The sequence below is a fragment of the Microtus ochrogaster genome, chromosome X, assembly GCF_000317375.1.
Source record: "Microtus ochrogaster isolate Prairie Vole_2 chromosome X, MicOch1.0, whole genome shotgun sequence".
NCBI classification, from domain to species: Eukaryota; Metazoa; Chordata; class Mammalia; order Rodentia; family Cricetidae; genus Microtus; species Microtus ochrogaster.
The window spans coordinates 55,157,667-55,173,167 of record NC_022026.1 but is presented as its reverse complement, the minus strand read 5'-3'; the positions used below and the strand labels follow the sequence as shown (position 1 = coordinate 55,173,167).

Sequence of the window (15,501 nt, the reverse complement as noted above, 5' to 3'; positions counted from 1 at the left end):
GCCAATGCTCTTAACCACTGAGCCATCTCTCCAGCCCCTATTGGCCATGTCTTAATAATATTTGTTAACCTATTTATCATCCAACCCCAAAGCTGGGACATTGCTAATAATCTACTTCTGCTTAGCTTTTCCCATCTCTCCCAGAAATGGCCTAATGTTTTATGCATCTGCTGTTTTGTTCTGCGTGTGTGTAAAAACACTGTCTTGTTTCATTCTGGTAGGTTTTGGACTCTGTTCACAGCTGCTCAGCCATGTCTCCTGGGACTTCCTTTGTGTCTTGGTTACTTTTCCTGTTACTCTGATAAATCTCCCGACAAAGGCAAACTAAGGGAGAAAGGGTTTATCTTAGCTCCCAGTTTGAGGGTACTGCTCACCGTGGCAGGGAGGTCGAGGCAGCAGGAACTTAAGGCAGCTGCTCACATGGCATCCATGATCAGGAACAGAGCGTGATGCATGCATATATTAAGCTCACCTTCTTCATTTCATACAGTCAAGCATACAGCCCCCAAATGGTGCCCTTCATACTGGGTGGGTCTTTTCACTTCAGTTAACCTGATCAAGATAATCCCTCACGGGTGGGCCCAGAGGCTTATCTCCCTGGTGACGGTGGAGCTCCTCAGGCTGACAGTTAAGATTCACTTCCACACTTTATTTACTCGGCATGAGGTTATTAGCAACTGTGTACTGTGCTGCATTGAAGAAGTCGTTCATCTTCTTTTGAATAATTAATAGAAACCAACCAAGGAAAGAGTGACTATAGGAGTATTTTAAGTGAGGAAGGGAGTAGCATAGGTGGTCACTAGTGCCCAGGAAATGTTGGGTAGACAAGAGTAGAAAGATGTTAGATATTGGTTACTGAAAGATGATAGCCACTTATGATGAACTCATTTTGGTGCTCCTGTAGCACATTAGGGAAAATACGGTCCAGAAAAAAATGTATGGTACATTATCATAATTAGAAAAGAGGATCTTGGGATTGGAGAAAATGGCTCAGTGGTTTACAGCCCTTGTTGTTCTTGCAGAGGACTGGGGTTCAAGTCCAAGCACCCCTATGATAGCACCCAACCATCCGTAACTCCAGTTCCAAGTCCCTCTTCTGACTTCCAGTGCAAGCTTTTGTTGTACATACAGACAGACATAATACTCAAATAAATAAAGTAAAATAAATTAGTCTAAAAAAGTTTTTTTTTTAAGAAAAGAGGGTCTGCTGTGGAATATCATTTTAACTATGTGAAGGTGTGTAGCATTTGTTTCCTCTGCCTTTGTTACCAGTGCAAAGATGTGTCGCATTGTTTTCTGCCACGTTTATTTAATTCTGTGAAGATGTGTTGCATTTGTTTCACCTTGTCTGCCTAAGTTACTTGACTGGTCTAGTAAAAAGCTGAATGGCCACTAGCTAGGCAGGAGGAGAATAGGTGGGGATGGTGGACAGACAGAATAAATAGGAGGAGAAAGTCGGTCGGGAGAAAATGAGAAGAGGAAGAGAGAAAGGGACACCCAGGGCAAGAAGTCAGGCAGCCATCAGCTAGCCAGATATGAGAAGCAGTAAAAGTGAGATATACAGGAGGAAAAGAAGGCAAAAAGCCTCAGGGCAAAAGATAAAGAGAAACAGGTTAATTTAAAAGAGCTAGCCAGAAACAAGCCTGAGCTAGGCTGAGCATTCATAACTAATGTCTCTGTATCATAATTTGGGAGCTGGTTGGTACTTCAAAAGAAAAAGTCTGGTACAAGATTCCCAGTTTCCCACCACATAGAAATAGTAAGTGTTTGAAGAGGTAGGAATTCTGCGTCGACTTGATTTGATATATTATACACATGTATTGAGTGATCCCACTGTAGCCCGTAAATTTCTGCAAATAATCATGGGTCATGTAAGACAATAAAGAAATGAGTGCTTTGCATGGAAGTCGAGCATGTGTGATCTATAGCAAGGGAGGCCAGTGACCCTGAGGATGACTTTAGATCATCACCTAAAGGCCAAATCACACAGGGTCATGGAGGCCATGGTAAAGATCCAGGCTTCTGTCCTAAGTGTGATGAGAGAAATTAGGCAGGATAATGACACACTCTGGTCTTTAATTGAAAAAGTCAATTTGACTACATATGGCGAATAAACTGAGAAGAAAAGGTGCTAACAATTCAATCCTGAAGTCATTTCTATTCTCATCCCCACTAGAAAAGACAAGGAAATTAAGACTCAGTGACTTTTGGGTGACTTGCCTAGGAATGCATACAGAACAGAAAGAATTTATGTTAAAATATTATACTTTGTGTACGTTACAATTCTCTAAAGGAATAGAAATTGATTTACTAAACTGGCTGACAGGATGTGGTCTAGGTAGTTCAACAAAGGCTGTCTCACAGAGGAAATGTCCTCAGCGGTTGTTCAGTCTATGAGGCTGGGGGTCTCAGCTGTTCTAATCTGGCCCTGAAGGTCTTGAGGTTTCTTTGAGAGCTGTTAGTCCGCAATTTGTGTTGAAATACTGAGGAAGTCGGTTTGAAAATCAGTGAAGGAACTTCACAGCAACAAGATAGATGGGTTTGCCAGCAAGATTGAGGACAAGCAGGCAAAAGCCAGTTTCCTTCTTCAGTGCCCTTTATATCTGGGCTGTCACCACTTCTGTTGTGTACCAGATTTAAGGTCTGTCTTCCTACTTCAAATAACCTAGTTCAGAAAGCTGTACACCGAAGTGCCTCGTATCTTTGGTTTTGTTGATGCTAGATTCATTAAAATTGGCAACCAAGATTAGCCATCACAAGTTCATCCATTGTCAACTTAACACATAACTTTCATCTATTCATATCATGTTTAATTTCTAAATGAAAACAATAACCATGCCATAATTCCATCAAACATGATATAATTATCCCACCTAAAACTATAGACACATTATATAATTTAGAATAGATGTCATCATAGTCCCTTGAGGTATGCTTGATATTTTATTGTTTCCTAACTTAAATACAATAATATAGGTTTATACCAAGTAAACACTGATATTATCTTAATCAATGATACATTGTATGATAAAGATATAAAGGAAAGAGAACTCAAAAATAGGCTTTTATATACGAATGTGTAAAACTTGTTCTGAACACACTAGAACAGAAATCGGTACCAAGATTGTGTGGTATTGCTCTGAAACCTGACCATGTTTTTTTGGGGGGGGAGGATTATGTTGAAATTTGGGACTTTGTGTGTAAAAAGTCATTGAGTGATCAGAGTTTAGTAGACCGTTCTGTGGGAGCTTGAAAGATAAAAATGTTGAGAGCAATATAGACTACCGGAGGTCTGCATTTAAAGGTTTAAGGAAACAAATCGATATGACATTTTGAATTACAAATCTTTGGTTCTGGTCAGCTGGGGGCTTAACGATAATTGTGATTAACAAAAAAACAAACACCATTTTGCTTTACTGTGACAATTGATGCTAGTTAGATCGGGCCCAAAACAACCAAACAACCAACCAAACAAACAAACAACCCCACCTATAATTAACATGAGATCAGCATTATTGAGGTGAAATCTTCTGGAAAGTGTTTTCTCAAGGTTAATATACAAAGTATTTTTCAGAGCAGGGCCAAGACTGCATCTCAGACTGGCAGCTGAACTTGGTGATGTGTAAACGTCTCCTGGGTGTTACTGACTTTGACAGTACTAAAGGGTCATGGAGACCAGAGCAGCTGAGGCTTAGCTTTGTGAGAGGCCAGGAGAGACCACTGGTAAAGGGGTTTCCACTGCACCCATTGCAGTGGAAACCCCAATATTGAAGAAATCATGGAGAGATGTTAAAGCTTGGCACCATGTAGCATGATTAGAATTCTTACAGATATGGCAAGGGGCCATTGGTGAAGAGGAAGCTTCAGGAATAGTGGAGACCCCACCATATTGGAGGTACCAGTGCCATAGGACACCGGCTACCTTAGTGACTGGCAGGTGGAAAGTGGAGCTGGCTTGACTCTACAAGACAACTGCACGTTCAGTGGGCTGCAGAAGCAGAGAACTGGAGGAGCTTCCCGAGCCCCATGGAGCCCGGGAGACTGGGAATCCCGGACATCAGTCCTGTAGCTATTCTTACCTCTGGACTTGGGTTTTGCTTTGATTTGACTATGACTGTGCCCTGGTTGTTCCCTCTTGAAATATTGTAGGAACTGAATATTTTAAAGAAACTGAACTTTTAATGTTTGACTTTTTTAATGTGCACTGGTTATTTTGCCTGTGTGTATGTCTGTGTGAGGGTGTTGGATCCTCTGGTACTGGAGTTACAAACAGTTGTGAGCTGCCATGTGGGTGCTGGGAATTGAACCAGGGACCTTTACGAGAGCAGCCAGGGCTCTTAAGCGCTGAGTCATCTCTACAGCCCTTAGTGTTTGAAGTTTTAAAGACTGTGGGACTTTAAAAAAATAAGAGTGTGCTTTGTATTGTGGTATTGATATTAATGTAAGATCTTGTGGATTAGCAAGAAAGTAAAGGTTATGGTTTAACTATGGTGTACTGGTGCATCAAGTTGGCAAGTAGTCAAATGTTCTGATTAGAGGTTTTTTTTGGGGGGTCAACTGACACAATTGAAAGTCATCTGGGAAAAGGAACCTCAACTGATAAAGTACCTCCATAGGATTTCCTGTAGGTAAATTTATAGGGAATTTTCTTGATAATTGAAGTGGGAAAGCCCAGCATACTGTAAGCACTGCCACCCAGGGGCTGGTTGTCCTGGGTGGTATCAAAAATGAGGCAGAGCAAAGAGCGAGGAGCAAGCTGGGAAATATCGTTCCTTCATGCTCTCTGCCTCAGTCCTGCCTCCATGTTCCTGCTCTGCTTGAGTTCCTTCCTCGACTTCCCTCCATGGTGGACTGTGAGAAGGGTGTGTAGAACAAATAAGCTCTTTCTTCTCCAAGTTGCTTTTGGTGGTGGTGTCTGTATTACAGTCATAGAATGTAGCTAGGATTCTTCAGAATCTGTCCTCTGAAATGTGATACCATAGATGGAGGTAGAATTTAGACAGGTTTATATTTGAGATACAGACTTAGGAATTCATTGGCTCATATTCACAACCACAGTACTGTAAGAGATCACACAGGAAGACAATAGAGATAGAATAAAAAGGACAAGAGAAAACTAGAGGTTCTCTAATATTTAGAGCTTAGCACAAAAGCCGTCTGAAGAGTAGCCAGCAAGGTAAAAGTCAAAACACAAGAGTATTTCTATGCTGGGCAGTGGTGGTGCAAGCCTTTAGTCCCAGCACCTGGAGGCAGAGGCAGAGGAGTCTCTGTGAGTTTAAGGTCAGCCTGGTCTATAGTGCAAGTTCCAGGACAGCCATGGATACAAAGACAAACACTGTCTGGGAAAAAACAAAATCCAAAAAGAAGGAAAGAAAGAAGGAAGGAAAGAAAGAAAGAGAGAGAAACGAGTATTTCTATATGAAAACCATTAGGAAAAGAACCACATCACTTCCTGGTCAGTTATACTAAATGTTTCAGAATGACAAAGACATTTAAGGACTGAAAAATGATAGTTTGATTTAGAAATAGGAACATCACTGTAGATCTACAAAACTGACCACTTAAGTAGTGTCACAAGGAAGAAAAGCATGCTGAATTATATTTAAAAGTAAATAGAAACTCTCAGAGAGTATTAAGTTTTCACAGGAAATATTATGATGGAAACCATAAGAATTTTAGACTGGAAGCTTCTAAAGGGAAAGAAAACTCATCTAACTCTTGAGCAGCTGGTAAAGTTCTTCCACTTGATGGATGTGCAGTAAATGTTTCTTGAGCTGAACTAAATTACATGCAGCTCCTACTCCCTCTCTTAGGGAACTGCGTGTCAATCAGAGTGGAGGCACAACCACAGCATGGCGGCATGGCATGTTCTCTGCCCCATGTTAAATGTACCTTCAAAACGAGTGTGTATCCATGAAGCCAAAGTCCCTCTGAAAAATACTCAACTGCTCTTGGATATCTAAGGACCATTGGGGGCTTTCAGATGTCCACCTTGTGGCCATTTATTATTTATTAAGGATTAAAAACTAAAATGCCTTCCCAAGCCAAAGTGATCGCATAATTGTGTGGAATGTTCTAGTAGGGACTACAGTGAGCTCATAAGATCAAATGACATCTGAAAAGGCCAGGCACTGATTATTTCCAACCAATTAATGGCCAATTGAAAAGTGTGTATAAACATGGAAAATTAAGTTTTATATAGAAATCTAGATTTTATACAGAAATTTATTTTTTTAACAATGGGTCAGCCTTTTTAAAAATTTTTACTTTATTTGCATTGGTGTTTTACCATGGGTATCAGGTCCCTGGAACTGGAGTTACAGACAGTTATAAACTGCCATGTAGGTGCTGGGAATTGAACCTAGGTCCTCTAGAAGAGCAGTTGGTGCTCTTAACCCCTGAGCCATCTCTTCAGCCCAGCAATCTAATTTTTATACAGAGATTAACTTTTACATAGTATTTTCCAATGCTGGTAGTCTTTTCGATTTGACACATACACATGTATGTTTGTGAGCATAGTTGCACATATATACTGTAGGCTAAATAAAATATATCTGTTGGCATTTAACCTATGAATTGTGGGTTTGTGAGCTCCATTTTAGAGCACTTTTAACTCTTGCTACCAGACTGCCGGGAGTTTCTCCACCTTCCTTACTAACATGCCTGCTCTGATTTTCCCAAAGAATACAATGTTGGAGCCAGGCAGTAATGGCACACACCTTTAATCCCAGCACTTGTGAGCAGAGGCAGGTGAATCTCTGAGCCTGGTCTAGAGCGAGTTCCAGGACAGCTGGTGCTACACAGAGAAACCCTGTCTTGAAAAATGAAAACTAGAACCCCCCCCCTCAAAAAAAAAACCCAAAGCAAGCAAGCAAAAACAATGCTGGCTGTTTTTTTTTTTAATTTATTTTTTGATGTCAAGAACTATAAGAGGTTCCTATTTTTCCACGATAGCTACTTCTTAGCTAAGGTCTCTATCTTAGCCACTTTAGGGTATATGTAGAGAAGCTTGATAACATTATTTCCTCCATACTTCTGTGTTACATGGATAGGCAATGATATTGCAGGATATGGAGATTTTCTTTCTTTCTTTCTTTCTTTCTTTCTTTCTTTCTTTCTTTCTTTCTTTCTTTCTCTCTTTCTCCCTTCCTTCCTTTCTTTCTCTCATTCATTCATTTATTGTTTTTTTTTTTTGAGACAGGGTCTCTCTGTGTAACAGTCCTGGCTCTCCTAGAACTAACTCTTGTAGACCAGGCTGGCCTTGAACTCACAGACATCTGCCTACCTCTGCCTTCTGAGTTATGGGATTAAAGGCATGTGCCACCACTGCCAGACAGGATTTTCTTCCAAGTCCACTCTTTTCTGAATGAAAGGATGAAATAAAAGGAGGACAATTACTCCTAAAATAGGAAGATTTTTAGTGTATATATAAGGGAGAAAGCAGAGAGACGAAAGGGTACAGGCTGAACGAGCCTGGCAGACTAAACGGGAGCTTGAGACAAAGAGAGGAAGAAGGAGAGCAAGAGAGGAGCAACCTACCCAAAGGCTAGTAATCAGGCTAGGGAAAGGGAAGTGAAGACCAGCCCCTGGGAGTGGGAGGTTTAGGATAGAGGGTGGGGTGAGAAGTTCTGGGAGGAGCCATAGGTACTGAGGGGATTCTGGGAGAACTGGGAGGAGCCACAGGTATTGAGACTGCTGTGAGAGCTGGGAGGAGCCACAGCTGACAGAACTGGTCCCAGTTGACTTTGCTATGTTAATAGATATCTCATTTAGCCGTTTGTCCTGGGTTTCTGAGATGTAATGCTTTCCACTGTAGCACAGCTGTCTTCTGCATCAATCAAGGCATATTTTTGTTTGTTTGCTGCACTACTAAATAAGATACTACATATATTCCGTTCAACATGCCAAAGCGCTGTACTGCAGAATGTTTGAATATAAACAAGACTCAGACCAAACTCATAAGGAAGCTTGTGCGGTCTAGTAAAACAGCATCTAAATATCTGTAGTCTAAAACAAATTGGAAAGTATTGGAAGATCAGAAAAATCAGGACCTGGTTTTTAGTTTGGGGCTAGGAAATTGGCAAGAGAGAGAACTTCATTTTTCATTCATTCATTCATTCACTCACTCATACCTCTATGATGAATTTATTAAACGCCCTTATTTCGCCAGTTATATCACAAGTTTCTAAGAGCAAACTAGGATCTAATTCAGAGCATCCATTACCAGAAGTCTGGAAACTGGGCCTGGTAACACCTGTAAGCAAAACAATACTGAGTTTAGAACCTATGATGGGTAAGCAGCTGAGAATGTCTTGATAATGGCTAAAGACAGCTCTTTAAAAAAGGATTCTTATTCTCGTAAGACTTTGTCTTGAGACTAAATAGCTTTCTGTCCTTCTGCTGGTGAAGGAAGGTGGGGTTTTTTGATGACCTTGCATCAAGGTCAGAGGTTATAAAATTACTCACACGATCCTTGCATTTACATACCTAATGCTCTTCATTTGCCTTGCCTACATCTCTGACCATTTAACTCCAGCAAAACAGCTTACCTGTTTTTTCTAATATTATGGTACACTACAGCTTTCCTTAAGAACTATATGGGAAAGTGTTTGTCTTCAGAGCCCTCTGACTGACATTTAAATTCCAGCTTTACCATTTCTTTGGGCTAGAGTTTTGGACAAGTCTACCTCCCATGGCTTCTGTTTTCTCATCTGAAAATGAGGATAATAATAATAAAAATAATAGCCAACTCATTGTGATTTTGTATAGTTAAATGAGGTAATATACACTAGTGGGTGTGAACGAGTATAATCTCACTATAAAGCAGAGAAGATTCTATTAATTTAGATGGTCTTAAGTCTCCAAAAAACTATGCTCCCTGGAACTATTAAGAACCTTAAGTGAGAAATCAGCTACCAACTGCAAATCCTAAAGACAACCCAAAATCACACTGCTAGTAGACCACAGCTTCTACCAGTTAACCTCAATGTTAGCCCAAGGGTGAAGTATCTAGGCAGATATTTATAAAAGGCATCTATGTCTTTGATACCGTCTTTTTTGGCATGTTTAAAAATAGATACTAAGCTGGGCGGTGGTGGCGCACGCCAGTAATCCCAGCACTTGGGAGGCAGAGACAGGCGGATCTCTGTGAGTTCGAGGCCAGCCTGGTCTACAAAGGGAGTTCCAGGACAGGCTCCAAAGCTACAGAGAAACCCTGTCTCGAAAAACCAAAAAAAAAAAAAAATAGATACTAGTCTGGGCGGTGGTGGCACATGACTTCAATCCCAGCTCTAGGGAGGCAGAGACAGGTGGATCTCTGAGTTTGAGGCCAGCCTGGTCTACAGAGTGAGTTCCAGGGCAGGAGGGAGGGCTACACTGAGACCCTGTCTTGAAAAACAGTAACAGTAAAACAAAACCAAAACCAAATAATAATAAAATAAAAATAGGCATTACTCAATATAGACAAAAACAAATAATTGAATAAAATAAAAAAAGATATTACCCAATATATCTCTGAAAATACTGCTCATAATATTTTTTTAAATTTGTTTTTCCTATTTTATGTTCATTGGTGTTTTGCTTCCATGTACATCTGTGTGAGGGTGTCAGAAGCCCTGGAACTGGAGTCACAGACAATTGTGAGCTGCCACGTGGGTACTAGGAATTGAACCTGGGACCTCTGGAAGGACAGTGCTCTCTCAACTGCTGAGCCATCTCTCCAGCCCCAATATTTTCAAACATATATTTATTGGCTTCCCACTATACAGCAGCTAATACTCATATATATATATATATATATATATATATAATTTTATAAAATACAAGTATATATATTTGGTTTTTATTTTTTCAAACATTTTTTTTGAGACAGGGTTTCTCCGTGGCTGTCCTGGAGACATTTTGTAGAAAAGGCTGGCCTTGAACTCACAGAGATCCATCTGCTTCTGCTTCCAGAGTGCTGGGATTAAAGGTGTGTACCATTGCTGCGGCCTGGTCCTCTTCGTTTGTTCGTTTGAGACAGGATTTTCCTGTGTAGCTTTGGCACCTGTCCTTGAACTCGCTCTGTAGAGCAAGCTGGTCTGGAACTCACAGAGATCATCCTGCCTCTGCCTCCCAAGTGCTGGGATTAAAGGTGTGTGCCAGCACTGCCAGGTTCCTGGCCATATTTTACAGATGGAGACAAAAGGATGTTCTGAACAATTGAAAGTGACCCAGGAGGGGAAAATGGTCAAAGTTGGCTCTAAGATTTTCTTTTTGTTTTTTGGTATTGAAACCAGGTGTTATCAAGAACTAAAAAGGACACTAGCAAAAAGCATATTTTTTTTTAAGTTTTTCAAGACAGAGTCCTGGCACTAGCTCTGTAGACCAGGTCGGCCTCAAACTTACAAAGATCCCCCTGTCTCTGCCTCCCGAGTGCTGGGATTGGCATCTGCCACCACTGCCTCTCAACAAATATAATTTCTGATGGGTTACTGTAGAGCTCCACTTTCCGCCCATGGTCCTATGCAATGCTTTTCTGACTTCTGAGTTGCCTGTTTTGTGGAGTGGGGTGGTGGTACTGGAAGGCTTTTTATGGTTTGGTAAAGGTATCATACAGATTTCTGGGTATCACTACAGCTTCTTTTTCCATTCTAGTCAGAAATTTGGAGTCACATGGATGAAAAGTGATGACAGTATTCCCCCCCCCCCCGCCCCTGCACCAGGCATAACTTGGAGAAGCCCCAAAGGCCAGGAGAGCTATTAAGCCCCTTCAGTCTAGAAAGTGCACAAGAGTGGGCGGTGCCAAGGAGGGCGTAACAGGAACTTTCTGGAGTTCTGGCTGGCTAAGGAAGAGCTTTTACCAGAAGCAAAGTTAAGTGACCCGGCCTGGTGTGGTGGGGCTGAGCCTGGCTTGGCCGGAAGGAGTTTGGGTGGGGTAGAGTGGGCCAGCTTCTGGACAGAGGTGAGGAGGGGAGGCTTCCACTAGGAGCTAACCCCAGCTTCATAAACCCAACAAAAAGGTCTGGGGCATTGTTAAAAAGGCCCCAGGATTCTGTCCGCCCATCTAAGAGGGAGGAAAACCCCAGTTGTGTGATGCAGCTTTAAAGGGGCTGGTGATTGACAGAATGTGTAGCAGTGGATGGGGTGGAGCCGCTGGGTGGGGTCTGGGACAGGCAGCTGGGAGAAACCAAAAGGGAGAAACAAGCAAACCATTGCCCCAGATATCGCTAAGGCTGGGCAAGGGACGCTCCTGCGAATGAGGGGAAAAGGAGGGTTTTCCATCTTACCACCACTCACACCACTGGCTAACTCCCTCACATCCTTCTGTATCGTCTTAAGATCAGTACTACGGAGTGTGCCGGCATCTCCCTAAGTCTCCCTGGGCTTGGTTCGTGGGGCGAGGCGGCGAGGACCCGCGCGCGCTCTGGCCCTGGAAGGGGCTGGCAAGAGAGGATGCCTTCGGAGGCGCGGAACCCCAAAGTAAGTCCCTTTCATTTTGCGCGGCCAGCACCTCGCCTTCGGCCGCCCTCGCAGGGTTTCGGCGGGGCAGGGACGTGGCCGCATTTCTTCGGGTGGCTCACTCCAGGAGGAAAGAAGGGTGGGGCAGGGTGGAGTAGGGTGGAGGAGACGGGTGGAGGGTGGTGCTCTCGCGCCCAGAGAGGCCACGCGGCCAGCCCGTGCGCACTGAAGCGTGTTGTGTGTTTACAGCCTGGGTTTCCACTCCTGGTGTTACAGCTTCCCTGCCACCCTTCTAGCATTCTTTCTTTTTGTCACTCTCCAGCATCCCTATCAGGTTGCTTGAAACCTCAAGCTGCGAGCTGGGAGGGCTCCATCTTGCCTGGCTTCTTAAAGGGGCAGTGCACAATTTTACCTAGGGGACGTCTCTACTTGAACTGGAAATTCAGTTTCAAGAAGAATATCTATCTGTGTCTTACCTTGTTTTAACACTACCTGTTTATTGGAAGGAATTTATGTGCAGAGAGCACAGCTTCCCCTTCAAACTTGGTTGTAATATCCAGCGGAATTTTAGGAGGTGCAGCGTGGGCATTGATGCCAATATGCACATTAGTTAACCACAGAGTCAATTGGCTCTGCAGTTTTAGCTGAAGGGAAACATTTCCATTTCTTAAGAGATAACACTGCAGTTTAGATGACTTGAACAAATTAATTCATTCTACAAATATATATTTAATGCCAACTTTATTGCCTGTGGCTGATTATGCTGCTGGACGATGTGTATAAAATCTCAAGGCCCTGCAGAATGCTGTCAGTGACTCCTTTATTAGCTGATTGCTGGCCAAGACCTCCTCCCAGGATATGGAGAGGAATGTTGAATTTGATTCCAACATTTGCCAAGCATCTCTAACATACACACTCCTAGTTCATATGTATTTTCTTCCTATCGATGCTGGGAATCCATATACTCAAACCAAAGGAACTGGGAGCACAGGCTGGGTAACAGGATAGCTAGTCAAAATGGCTTGCAAAGTGAGTGTGTTGGTACATGCCTGTCGTGTCCACACACGGGAGGCAGAGGCAGGTAGATCTCTATGAGGTCAGGGTCAGTCTGGCCTACATAGTAAGGTCCAGGCCCCCAGAGCTACAGAATGAGACACTGTCTTAACAAAAACAAAAAACAAAACAAGCTTTGGAAGAGAACAGGGCAGATCTTGTATGCTCGATCATCTTCACGTTGGTGTCTTATCCACTACCTTGTGTTGGGAAGGAGGGCCTCACTACCTCCCTCCTATTACCTAAAAAGAATTGGTATAACAAAAATTCAGGAGAAATGGCTTTTATGGACCAGGGACATCTTTTACATGTGTTTCTCTTTTGTTTCTGCTTAGCGAGGGTGAGGGTGGCAGGATTGAGGATGGAACTTAATGATGTCTCCACACACAGTCCACCAGTTAGCTGTCTCTAGTTTAAATGCACAGAGTCGCTTTCTTCTGTAATACGCTGGCTTTCATTGTGTCTCTAGGACCAGTTCTCATCAAGAAAAGGTATCTGTTCTAGGTTCCCCAGCAGCATTTTAAAGCGAATAACAATCCTCTATCCTGTGTCTCCTCGCCTCTATCCTGTGTCTCGTCTGAACATCTTCTAAATTTCAAACAGTCTTATTCCAAACAGCCCATATTATTGAGTTGGCTGGATTCAGATTTAAAAAAAAAGGACAAAAAAAAAAAAAACCCCACGACTCAACATTTTTCCTGTGGCCTCGTGAAAACAAAGGAAAACACCTTCAAAAGAACCACTCCTGGTTGGTTTTGACAGCAGGAGTGTAGTCTTGTCATGGAGTCAAAAGCCACTTGTGCATACCAAACCTCCCCTTGAATGGAGGGAGGGGAAGGAACTGTGTGTTGATTCTGCAGCCACTCTTCCGCCTTTGGTATTTATGTCATTTATTAGGGGCTGTTTTATTTCTGTTTTAACATTTGCTTGTCCCTTGTTTCACATTTGTTGGATTTTCTTTGTGGGGAATTTCTAGTTGTGTATTTGGGAACTAGGAAAGGCTTGGCTGTCATATTGTTGCTGAAATATGCTTAATGCCTTTCTAGGACAATGGAAACTTTATGAACCTACTAAGAAGTACTCAAGGAAAGCAGTAGCAATTTTCTCCAAGGGTTTTAAGTGGCTTTTGCGTTATTTGGCGTCATTCTGCTTCCTTGAATTTTCATCTATGACAAGGAAAAGGGGCTTCATGAGAGATAACTGTAAAAAAAACAAATAAAAACAAAAACAAAAGAGAGTATCTCTCTCTCTGTCTCTGTCCACCTTCTGTCTCTTTCTCCCCCTTCCCCTCCCTCTGTCTCTGCTTCGCCTCCCTCTGCTTTTGTAATTCTGTAGCGCTAGTTCCAACCCTCAAATTGCTTTTTGGAATGCCTAGACTTTCCTATACTAGAAAAGTTTGGACAGCTTTGCTTAAGTCCTCTTTTGGTTCTTATTCAGCCCACAAAAGTAGAAATCTGCAAAAGAGAAAAATTTCAACACAAAATTGTATTGTATCATGATAGTCATTTATTCATTTAGTTATTTCATGTATTATTTCAATTTTTAATGAATTCATTCATTAATTCATTTACCATCGTGGAGATGCTCTTGGAAGACAGCAAAGATATATGTTGGGTAAAGATCTAAATTAGTAGGAATAAAGTATGGCATGCTGGGGGAGAGCTACTTAATCCAGAATAGTCACAGGAAGCCTCTTTGATACAATACAGAACAGTATATCTCCTGAAATCAGGGAGGTAGCTATGAGGATATTTGAGAAGGGTGTTTTATGTGGTGTGTTCCAGGACTAGCAGGAATCCCATTATTGCAACCATGATAGCAGATACCTGGTATCCCAGCACTTTTGAAGCTGAAGGACAGCCTCTGCTAGCTTGAGGTACATAGCAAGGCTGTCTGAGAAAGAAAGGAAGGGAGGGAGAGAGAGGGGGTGAGCATCATTGGAGATAGGACATGAGGTCAGTGAGGCAGAGGAAGGCAGGTGCTGCAGAATAGGACGTAAAGACTTTGGCTTTTTTCTGAAGGAGTTAGGATGCATTTTTTCCTGTTCTTTAATATTGTAATTATCTTTTTTGCTTTAAGTTGAAACAGAATTGTATCACTTCCCTCCTTCTAACCATTCCCACAAATTGATGGCACAGGGTGGTGGTGCTGGTGCAAGCCTTTTATACCAGGCAGAGACAGGTGGATCTCTGTGAGTTTGAGGCTAGCCTGCTTCCAAAGCTATAGAGAAATCCTGTCTCAAAAAACCAACAAAAGAAAGAGAAAAAGAGAGAGAGAGAGAGAGAGAGAGAGAGAGAGAGAGAGAGAGAGAGAGAGAAGAGCTGTCGAGCTGTTGATCTTGACAAAGTTGAGGTATATTGTTTATATTGTTTTGCTGTTTGGCTGCAATGCTCATTGTAAAAATTCTTAGTAGAAGCCAGGTGGTGGTGGTGGTGATGGCAAACGCCCTTAATCCCAGCACTTGAGAGGCAGAGACAGGTGGATCTCTATGATTTTGAGGCCGGCCTGGTCTACAGAGTTAGTTCCAGCACAGGCTCCAGAGGTACAGAGAAACCCTGTCTCAAAAAACAACAAAAAGAAACATAGGAATTTTTTGTGAGTTGTTCTTACAAACTAGTACTTAATTTTCACGGTGGCCCTTATTAGCATAATTATCTGAGGATGGTTTCAAGGTGAAAATACAAACGGCTCCAGTGCATTTTAACAAAAATATCACCATACATTTATTAGCACTAGGGAAATTCTTAACTTTAATTACAAAAGTGTCACAGATTTTATAATGCTATTTATCATGGAAATGTGAAATATTTGTTTGGAAATCTTTTTAAACGTTCAGTACTGCAAACATTATTTCTTCTTCTCTTTTCTTTTTTTTTTAAAAATATTTATTTATTTACTTATTATGTATACAACATTGTTTGTGTGTATGCCTGCAGGCCAGAAGAGGGCACCAGACCTCATTACAGATGGTTGTGAGCCACCATGTGGTTGCTGGGAATTGAACTCAGG

At 42.0% G+C, this 15,501-nt stretch overlaps 1 protein-coding gene across 1 annotated transcript in view; it reads left to right on the top strand.

The window, feature by feature from the left end:
- Positions 1-11,327: 11,327 nt before the first annotated feature.
- Klf8 (Kruppel like factor 8) overlaps positions 11,328-15,501 on the top strand; it is a 155,478-nt gene continuing 151,304 nt past the window's right edge. Inside the window, exon 1 of the mRNA XM_026784934.1 lies at positions 11,328-11,460. The gene's annotated coding sequence lies outside the window, so the exon portion shown is untranslated. The remainder of the gene's footprint in view (positions 11,461-15,501) is intronic.